The following is a 10,795-nucleotide window of genomic DNA, read 5'->3' as shown; positions in this document are numbered from 1 at the left end:
AACATTTAGCCCACATGCTTCTAAACCCTTCCCGTTCATATACCCATCCAGATGCCGCCTTAATGTTGTAATTGTAGCTTCTTCCATACATGTGCAACCCTCAGTGTGAAAATGTTGCCCCTTAGGTCCCTTTTAAATCTTTCTCCTTTCACTTTAAACCTATGCTGGACTCACCCAACCCAGGGAAAAGACCTCTATCTATACCCCCATCCATGCCCCTCATGATTTTACAAACCTCTCAGCCTCCAACAGTCCAGGGAAAATAGCCCCAACCTATCCAGTGTCTCTCTATAGTCAAACCCTCCAATCCCGGCAACATCCTTGCAAATTTTTTCTGAACCATTTCAAGTTTCACAGCATCCTTCGTATAGCACGGAGACCAGATTTGAACAAAGTATTCCAAAAAGTGGCCTAAGTAACGCCCTGTATGGCTGCAATATGACTACTCCAATGTTCAATGTACTGACAAATAAAGGCAAGCATACCAAACACCACCTTCACTACCCCGTCTACGAGTTTCAAGGAACTGAGAACCTGCATTCCAAGGTCTCTTTGTTCAAGAACACTCCCCAGGATTTTACCATAAGTGTATAAGTCCCACGTTCCGAAAATGCAGTACCTCACATTTATGTAAATTAAACTCCGTCTGTCACTACTCTGCCCATTAGCCCATCTGATCAAAATCCCATTGAACTCCAAGATAACCTTCACTGTCCACTTCACCACCAATTTTGGTGTTATCTGTAAACTTACTAACCATAGCTCCTATGTTCAGATCCACATCATTTGTATAAATACGAAAAGCAGCAGACCCATCACTGATCCTTGTGGCATACTGCTAGTCACATGCCTCCAGTCTGAAATGCAATCCTCCACCATCACCCTCTCTCCTACCTTCGAGCCAGTCCGGTATCCAAATAGCTAGTTCTCCCTGTACTCCATGTGATCTAACCTTGCTAACCAGCCTACCATGCAGAACCATGTCTGATTTGATTATGATGTCACTCCAATATATGGATTAATGTGCCAGTCCCATTTTTTTCTGCAGCCAGATAACCAATATGTCTATGGTCTAATATGTCTTGATGTAGAGCTCGGAGAATTATGACCTGTTTTCCTTGAAGATGGCATTAGAACATAGAACAGTACAGCACAGAACAGGCCCTTCAGCCCACAATGTTGTGCCGACCATTGATCCTCATGTATGCACCCTCAAATTTCTGTGACCATATACATGTCCAGCAGTCTCTTAAATGACCCCAATGACCTTGCTTCCACAACTGCTGCTGGCAACGCATTCCATGCTCCCACAACTCTCTGCGTAAAGAACCTGCCTCTGACATCCCCTCTATACTTTCCTCCAACCAGCTTAAAACTATGACCCCTCGTGCTAGCCATTTCTGCCCTGGGAAATAGTCTCTGGCTATCAACTCTATCTATGCCTCTCATTATCTTGTATACCTCAATTAGGTCCCCTCTCCTCCTCCTCTTCTCCAATGAAAAGAGACCGAGCTCAGTCAACCTCTCTTCATAAGATAAGCCCTCCAGTCCAGGCAGCATCCTGGTAAACCTCCTCTGAACCCTCTCCAAAGCATCCACATCTTTCCTATAATAGGGCGCCCAGAACTGGATGCAGTATTCCAAGTGCGGTCTAACCAAAGTTTTATAGAGTTGCAACAAGATCTCACGACTCTTAAACTCAATCCCCCTGTTAATGAAAGCCAAAACACCATATGCTTTCTTAACAACCCTGTCCACTTGGGTGGCCATTTTAAGGGATCTATGTATCTGCACACCAAGATCCCTCTGTTCCTCCATGCTGCCAAGAATCCTATCCTTAATCCTGTACTCAGCTTTCAAATTCGACCTTCCAAAATGCATTCTGGGAGAGAATTCTAGAATTCCCTTCTAGTTCATTCCTAAATGAGCAAAGCAAATGTATTAGCTTGGGGATCTGTTGGATGTATTCCAATCCACTAATGATCATCTTGAGATGTTGCAGCTGGTAATTATTTGGTGCATTGTTGAATTTGTTCTGCTCAACTATGACCACAATGTATGAAATTGATGTAGAGGTCCGGAATCCTTAGCAGCACCTGTGTTACCTAATGGGTCATAGGAATACGTAGATATGGACACACTAGTCGACTGATCACAGGAGGTCTGTCTCTTTCAACAATATAAAAGTTTTCCATCGTCTGTCATGAAGACCTGTACTGACATGTATGATAGCTAATGCCAATGCATGAAATTCCATACACATTGTAATTATTAGTTTATCTCATGTGGACTGCACCACACTTCCCCAGTTCCAGTGTACATCTCTTATAAATTGTCTAATGGGATTGTATTTTTATTGGCACCAATGACAGCCGTGGCACATCCTATGTGTTGTCCATTTCTTTTGGGACATAGGATGGCATTAAAAGCATTCTGCTTTCCTGACAACGTTGATATGGGGTGTTTCAAGTTTACCACATTTACTATTAATAAACTGTAATTTTGTACCTCTTGGAATTTGACATGCTTGCATGCCATAGATTGAACTTTGGAAGTTTCTTTGTCATCGTTCTGTGGTTGGTATTTCTTCACATGCCGCTGTGGAGCATTGTATTGTTCTTGGGGTTTCTCTGGGTAATTTGACTTCCTACCTGTTTAGCCCAATGTCCACTAGTAAAACGTAACTTACATATGTCATGAAATGCTGAACGTTATCTTGGTGAGTGAGAGAGTCCACAACTCACGCAAGATTTGGATATTCCACTGAGCCTGTTGATGTGGCTGCATCGTTGTTCCAGAGTGGAGCACTTGAAAATGCCGCTGGTCTGCTGTGGCTGCTTCAAATTTGCATCCTTCTTCCATGCGTCAAAGTATAATCTTTGGATTGTCCAGAAGTGCTTGTCATGAAGATGTGATAGGTCTGGCAACAGTAAGTTGTTCTATAAACCTTTCAGCTAAATTAGCTTTGGTGAAATCACATTCCAAACATCTGCGTGGACAAATTCTATAAATTGTCAGGTGTTTCACCTGGCTGTTAGTCAGTTTGACTTGACCTGAAACTTGTGCTTCTGGAAATTGCCTCAAGCTTTAAGTTGGCCGTCTAAAATCTGGAAAATTTTAATAGAATCATTCCAATCAACAACAGAAGTGCCACAGGATTTTGTTGTTCTTAACTCTTCAGAGCCCAAAGCATGAAGTATTTTGCCCATCATTCTTTGTCAGCTATCTGCTGCTTCATTGATTCTTTCTTTGAATATCTGAAATTCTGACAAAGTTAATAGTATGCCAATCCATTGTTATGTGTTTGTTTTCCATTTTATTGTGCTCTTTGTGCTATTAAAAATGCCCGGGTAAGAATATTTTTTGCAGAGTTGTGCTTTTCAGTATTTTTGTTGCCTTGCCTGCGTTTTTTCAAGATGTCGAGTAATGTGCAGCTCCTTTTTTAATATTGATTTTGCTTTTTTTTAACACCAGTTTTATTTCTCTTCCCTTTTTATTTTTCTTGTCGCTGTTCTTTAAAAGCAACAGCCAAGAGGCTTTGTAAAACAGAGATCCTGGTGACATCACACATTTTTTAGATTCTCACACTTTCTTAAAACAATTTGGAATTGGCCACCTGTGCAGTGGAGGACACAAGCAACAAGAAAAGGGCTTTGTTTTGATCTTTAACTTTAACTTGAACTTTAACTTTGCCCCAAGATTACTGATGAAGAGGAGTTATCCTGTGCTATCTTAGGAGTCCTGGTTGTCAAGAGAGGAGTCTAATTGGAAATTTGCTCACACGAGGAAGCAATGCAGGACTAGACCACCAGAGAGAATGGAGAAGCCTGATCTTCAACACAGGTAAGGTGTGTTTTAAATTGTAGATGCTGAGAATACAGTTCATTCACATTATTTTTGGTTGTGTTCATAAACCATTGCTCTGAACTAGGGCATACTGATGGATGGCTGATGGGAAAATGAATTTTCACATCTTCCATGCTCTTGTCAGGTTTTCAGTCTTTAGTATTCATACATTGCTGCTAACTGGCTTTTAGAATCTATTTACTGCCATTGTGATGCCATTTGTGACTTTATATGTTAGCCAGTGTAATATATATCACCAATACTTAGTTCTACTGAGTAAATATCTGAAGTTTATTTACAACACTATTCACAAGGCTTCAGTATCACAGACTCTCTCTCATAGTCCGATTTCACATTTTAAAGATATGGGCTTGTCTAGTCTGTAATGTACACTTGATACAATGCGATCTTTTCAAATAAGAGAATCCCTCCTCCCTTGGAATCAATTTAGTACCCCAATTAATACTGCTTCATCCCAAATAAACTCTGATCAAGAAAGAGTGCATGCATAAGGAATTCTTTTTCTGTTAAATTTCAAGAGGTTGGACAGGTCTTAGATATTATCATAAAACATCTGATTGCAAATCAACAACAGGTATTGCAGTGCATTCAGTTTCCATTCTGTTGATTCAGCCCTGACAGATCTATATTTTCATGCACTGGACTCATTTACATTGCGGTAGAAAGCTGCGGGTTAGCAAACCTGCTTACTGACACTTGGTTTGGGCTCTGCCAAAGTTGCCTAGTTCCTGAGATAATGGTAACTACAGATGCTGGAGAATCCGAGATAACTAAGTGTGGAGCTGGATGAACACAGCAGGCCAAGCAGCATCTTAGGAGCACAAATGCTGACATTTTGGGCCTAGACCCTTCTTCATTTCTGATGAAGGGTCTAGGCCCAAAACATCAGCTTTTGTGCTCCTAAAATGCTGCTTGGCCTGCTGTATTCATCCAGCTCCACACTTTTTGTAATGAGGTCAGGAACTAAGTAACAATCTTGATACAAACGTGGAACAAGCACAGTGTTCAACAGGAAAGGTGAGAGTGACTGCTATTGATATCAAGGTGACAATCAAAGAGTCTTAGCAAAGTTGGACTCAGTGGAATCACAGTAAGGGGTGAGGTGAACTCTCCACTGGCTGGAGTCATACTTGGTGCACATGAAGACGGTTATAGTCGATGGAGATTAATCACCTGATTGGCAGAACATCACTGCAGGAATTCCTCAGCTTAGTGTCCTTGGCCCAATCATCTTCAATTACTTCATCGACTCCCGTTCATCGTAAGATGTGAAGTGTGGTGCTTTCTGATGATTGCGTAATATACCATTCCATTTGTGACTCCTCAGATACTGAAGCTGTATGTGTCCAGCTGCACTAGTACTGAGACAGCATCCAGGCTTGGGCTCAAAGGGGTGAGTAATGCTTGTGTCACTCAATTGCCAGGTAATGGCCATTTCCAGCAAGAGAAGATCTATCTCCCTTTGACGTTCAATGACATTCTTATTACTGAATCCCCAACAATCAACATCCCTCAGGTTTACCATTAGCCAGAAACTGAACTGGACCTGCCACATAAATGCTGTGACTGTAAGAACAGGTCACAGGCTGGAAATGTGTTAACTCCACATCCTGACTCTCCAAACCTGACCACCATGTTAGATGCATATGTCAGGAAAACTCTCCGCTTGCCCGGATGAGTGTAGCTCCAACAACAGTTGAGAGGCTCAACACCATTCAGGGCAAAAAGAAAAATTGCTGGAAAAATTGAACAGGTCTGGCAGCATCCAAGAAGAGAAAGCGGTGTTAACATTTTAGGCCTAGTGGTCCTTCTTTCTCTCCACAGATGCTACCAGACCTGCTGAGTTTTTCCAGAAATTTCTAATTTCCAGCGACCACAGTTTCTTGGTTGTTTGGCTCGATTGACGCCTGTCTCATCAACCTCCTTTATACACTCACTCCTTTCATCACCAACACACAATAGCTGCAGTGTGCACCATCTGCAAGATTCGCTGCAGAATCTTACCAAAGCTCCTCCAAGAGTATATGAAAAACCATCAACCTTTACAACTTGGAAGGACAGAGGCAGCAGATGCACAGAATACCACCACTTCCATATTCCTCTTCTCACACCATACTACCTTGGAAATATATTACTGTTCCTTCACTGTTATTGGGCCAAAATCCTGGAACTTTTCTCCTTAACAGTAGTGTGGGTGTATCTACATCACATGTATTCCGTGGTTCAAGAAAGCATCTCATTACCACCACCTTGAGGACAACTGTGGATGAGTAATGAACTCTAGCTTAGCTAATAACATTCACCTTCCATGAAAGTTTTTTTAAAATAAAGCCCGATTTCTTTTTCAGTTTGGCAGAATAAGACTTTCTATTACAAACTCTCCTTGACCAGCATATATATAGTGGGTTTGTGTTTGTCAAGGGGAGGTGCAGCAGGGAATCCTGTGTTGGAGTTTCTTCTTATGGGTCCCAAAGAAGCATTCCTGCCTTTCACACAAACTGAAAATAAATTTTCTAGATTTATGTCCCTGGAAGTGACCTGTGCCTACACAGAGCATACACTGATTATTTCCAACCTAGAATGGGAAATGGGGTTTTTGAATGCTGATACGCATCTTGAAATGAGCCTGTTGGCTGAAACTGGCTGGTGGTTTTGATGCCAAGCTGTACTGTTACATTAAATAGCCAAAACCACATCAACTTGATCAATGGAGTCATAAACACCGCCAACCCAAATTTTTATTTCTTTACACACAGTCAAATATCAAATTCAATGTCTTCCAATGTATTACTACAGAAAACCAAAATATTATGAAATTAAAATAGAAAATTATTTTTTATTCATTTATGGGATGTGGGCATCGCTGGCTAGCCAGCATTTCTCACCTGACCCTAGTTGCCCTTGAGAAGATGGTGGTGAGCTGCCTTCTGGAACTGCTGCAGCCCACCTGCTATTGGTTGACCCACAATGCCATTACGGAGGGAATTGCAGGATTTTGACCCGGTGACAGTGAAGGAATGCCGATTATATTTCCAAGTCAGGATGGTGTATAGCTTGAAGGGGAACTTGAAAGTGGTGGTATTCCCGTATATCCGCTGCCCTTGTGCTTCTCGATGGAAGTGGTCGTGGGTTTGTAAGGTGCTGTCCGAGGATCTTTGATGAATTTCTGCAGTGCATCTTGTAAATAGTACATACTGCTGCTATTGAGCATTTGTGGCGGAAGGAGTGGATACTTGTGGATGTAGTGCCAATCAAGTGGGCTGTTTTGTCCTGGATGGTGTCAAGGCTCTTGAGTGTTGTTGGGCTGCACTCATCCAGGCAAGTAGGGAGTAGTCCATCACACTCCTGACTTGTGCCTTGTAGATGTTGGACAGGCTTTGAGGAGTCAGGAGGTGAGTTACTCACCATAGTATTCCTAGCTTCTGACCTGCACTTGTAGCTACTGTGTTTGTGCCATGAGTCCAGTTGAGTTTCTGGTCAATGGTAATGCCCAGGATGTTGATAATGGTGGATTTAGTGATGGTAACGCCTTTTGAATGTCAAGGGCCAGTGGTTCGATTGTCATGGCCTGGCATTTGTGTGGCACAGATGTTACTTGCCACTTGTCAACCAAAGCCTGGATATTGCCCAGGTCTTATTGCATTTGGGCATGGACTGCTTCAGTGTCTGGAGTCACAAATGGTGCTGAACATTGTGCAATCATTGGCAAACATCCCCACTTCTGCCCTTATGATGGAGGGAAGGTCATTGATGAAGCAACTGCAGATGATTGGCCGAGGACACTATCCTGAGGAACTCCTGCACAGATGTCCTGGAGCTGAGATGACAGGCCTGCAACAACCACGACCATCTTTCAATGTATCAGGTATGACTCCAACCACTGGGGAGTTTTCCCCCTGATAGTCATTGATTCTAGTTTTGTTAAGGCTCCTTGATGCCACACAGTTGAATGCAGCCTTAATGTCAAGGGCTGTCACTATCACCTCGCCTTTGGAATTCAGCTCTTTTGTCCATATTTGGACCAAGGCTGTAATGAGGTCAGGAGCTGAGTGGCCCTGCCAGAACCCAAGCTGGGTATCACTGAGCAGGTGCTGCTTGATAGCACTGTTGGTGACGCCTTCTGTCATGCTGGAATTACTCAGCTGGTCAGATCAAATTTGTGGAGGAAGAAACATGGTTGAGATTTCAGATGGTCATCTATCAGAACTGGTGAAATATTTAACTTTGTTCCTTTTTCTGCAGATGTTGCCAGATATGCTGAGTATTTCCTGTGATATTAAGGGTCACACTAACTGATGTAGATCCATGTGCAACCAGCAACTGCTTTGCTAGGTATTATTTTTATTTGTTCTGCATATACCTTATCTTAAATCAATGTTGGCTGTGTGAAAGATTCAGCTTTGGATTGAAGACAATGACTACTGATATATTTTCTCTTATCATATAGTGAGACCTTCAAGGAACCTAACTGTATCTTCTGCAAAAAGATCTATCAGTTATGGAGATTGAGCCAAATTGATGACATGACAGGAGACAAAGACTTAGATGTTCAAGAATGATTTTTGATTATTTCCTGTATCTTGGAAGCATCGTCAGAATTAGCGAGGTTGGTCTGAAAGAATATTCAGAATATCTACAGGTCATTATTAATTATTGCAAGTATAAAACACCCTTAGTAATCTTGATCACTAAAATGCTCATGTTGGACTAAATTGAGAATATGAATATATATTTAGCATATATCTTTACTGGAATATTTAATATTACTAGAATGTCAAATACACAGTGTTATTGTTTATTTTCCATTTCCTCCTGAATCTTCACTAGATTTTATATATTTTATACTACATCTTACTTATTCTGTCTGAGTTTCTTGATGATATTCCCAAAATTTTACTGTCCTTTTCCTACCTTTATTCATTTGCAGACCCTTACTTGAATTCTCTGGTTCTGTTTGCTCTGATTCTGTAATTATTTCGGAACATTGGCCATGTCTGTGTTGGGAAGACAGTAATGCTTATTCGCAAGTGTTGCCTCCCACCCCACTGTAGCAGGGCCCTCTACATCTGCAGGTATGAGAGGTTCACTTTGGCTATTCATAGCAGTAAAATGCCTGTTGATTTTAAGAAACTAAATGATCAATCATAAGTAGATGATTTACTAGTGACAGAGGTGTGTGGATGTCAAAACAGTCTGTCATGGAAAGTACACGAGAATTATAATAAAATAATAATCTTTCTATTTTTGGTGAACAAAATTAATTTTAAACTTGTAATTCTATAAGGCCAATTTACTATATAAAGGCTAGTTAGTAAATAGAGATTTAGGTTTTCCACAGTTTCTGGACAACCATAGAACTATTGACAGTTTTCAGAGAATTAGAGTGCGGAGTGGAAGAGGCCATTTGATCCTTGGTCCTATTGCCTTTTTTCAGCAACCCAATTGCCCAGATATGTTTTGTATTCCTTCTCTTCAAATATTTATCCTAATTCGTTGAAAATTCATTTCCTCTGTCCCTCTGCTTATTTCCATTCTCCTGTCTTTTCTCCACATGTACATTGTTTCTCTTTAAATAATCATCTAATGCCCTCTTGAATGCTTCAATTGAGTTTGCCTCCATCATATTTCCAGGCAATGCATTTAGACCTAAACCACTCATCGTATGCAAAAAATTTTCCTCAAATTACAGTTGCTTTTTTTGCAACTCACTTTAAAATTTATGCCTTGTTATTCTTGATCCTTTTACTAGCCCACTCATAATTTTGAAAAACTCTCAGATCTCCTGTTAGCCGCCTTTTCTCCAAGGACAACAGTCCCAACATCTCCACTGTATTCTCATAAGTGAAAATTTTCATCCCTGTAAATTGCTTCTGCATCCTCACCAATATATTCACACCCTTCTGATAACATGGTGCCATCAAAAATGATCCCAAAACTGACCCCGGGACCTCCAAGACAAACCTTGCCCCAGCCCAAAAAAATACATTGACCATTACTCCCTGTTTCCTATCATCCAGCTAATTTTGTATTCACATTGCTATACTGAAAAGACTTACTGAGAAACCCTTCTTCCTGCCCTTCGCCAAGCTTCCCACTCAGCACACTGCTCGCAATAAGCCTTACTTAAGACATCTCTTTCCACTGCAGCATATTCCTGCTTTTAACTAGATTTCCAAATATACTCACTTAGTCTCTGTCTCAATTACCTTAGCACAGACCATACAGTCTTTCATCATCAATATGCAGAAATTATTACTGATCAATTTTAGAAGTGTGTAATTCTATTTTTCTTTATTCTTTCTAATTGTTTAGGGCAGACTTAAGCAAACAATAAGCATAGAATGGGGCAGCTCAGTAGCTCAATCAGTAGCACTGCTGCTTCACTGTGCCAGGGACCGATTCCACCCTCCGTCGACTGTGAGGAATCTGCACATTCTCCCCGTGTCTGCATGGGTTTCCGCACAGTGCTCCAGTTGCCCCCCACAGTCCAGAGATGCGCAGGTTAGTGGATTGGCCATGCTAGATTGCCCATAGTGTCCAAGGATGTGCAGACTAGGTGGATTAGCCATGAAAAATGTGGGGTAAGGGGTGGGTGGGTCTGGGTGGGATGCTGTTCAGAGGGTTAGTGTGGAATTGATGGGCCAAATGGCCTGCTTCCATGTTGTAGGGATTCTATGATGATTCTAAAATGGAATTAAGTGTTTTGTGTCCAGCTAAGGATTCCTGTATATTGTATCACGAATACACCTGTTGACCAGTTGACGAAAGCGGTTAATAAAAATGCCTCCCAAGTAAATTTTTTGAAATGAGAAGTGTCATTACAGTTATTAAATACTGTGTATGTGTATCCAAGACCAAAAGACCTAAACACTGCAGATACCAATCTCTACTTGAGCACATTTCATCTTTTCAATATTTTTCTATAGCA

The 10,795-nt window shown here is 41.2% G+C and overlaps 1 long non-coding RNA gene across 1 annotated transcript; it reads left to right on the top strand.

The window, feature by feature from the left end:
• The first annotated feature begins 8,302 nt into the window (after positions 1–8,302).
• Positions 8,303–10,354, top strand: LOC125458117 (uncharacterized). The gene is made up of 3 exons (XR_007248760.2): positions 8,303–8,473; positions 8,795–8,939; positions 10,180–10,354. It is a non-coding gene; the product is annotated as an uncharacterized LOC125458117 (long non-coding RNA).
• The last annotated feature ends 441 nt before the right edge of the window (positions 10,355–10,795 follow it).

Source organism: Stegostoma tigrinum, chromosome 13 (assembly GCF_030684315.1).
Source record: "Stegostoma tigrinum isolate sSteTig4 chromosome 13, sSteTig4.hap1, whole genome shotgun sequence".
In the NCBI taxonomy this organism is placed as follows: Eukaryota; Metazoa; Chordata; class Chondrichthyes; order Orectolobiformes; family Stegostomatidae; genus Stegostoma; species Stegostoma tigrinum.
This window is presented reverse-complemented; position numbering and strand designations above follow the sequence as displayed.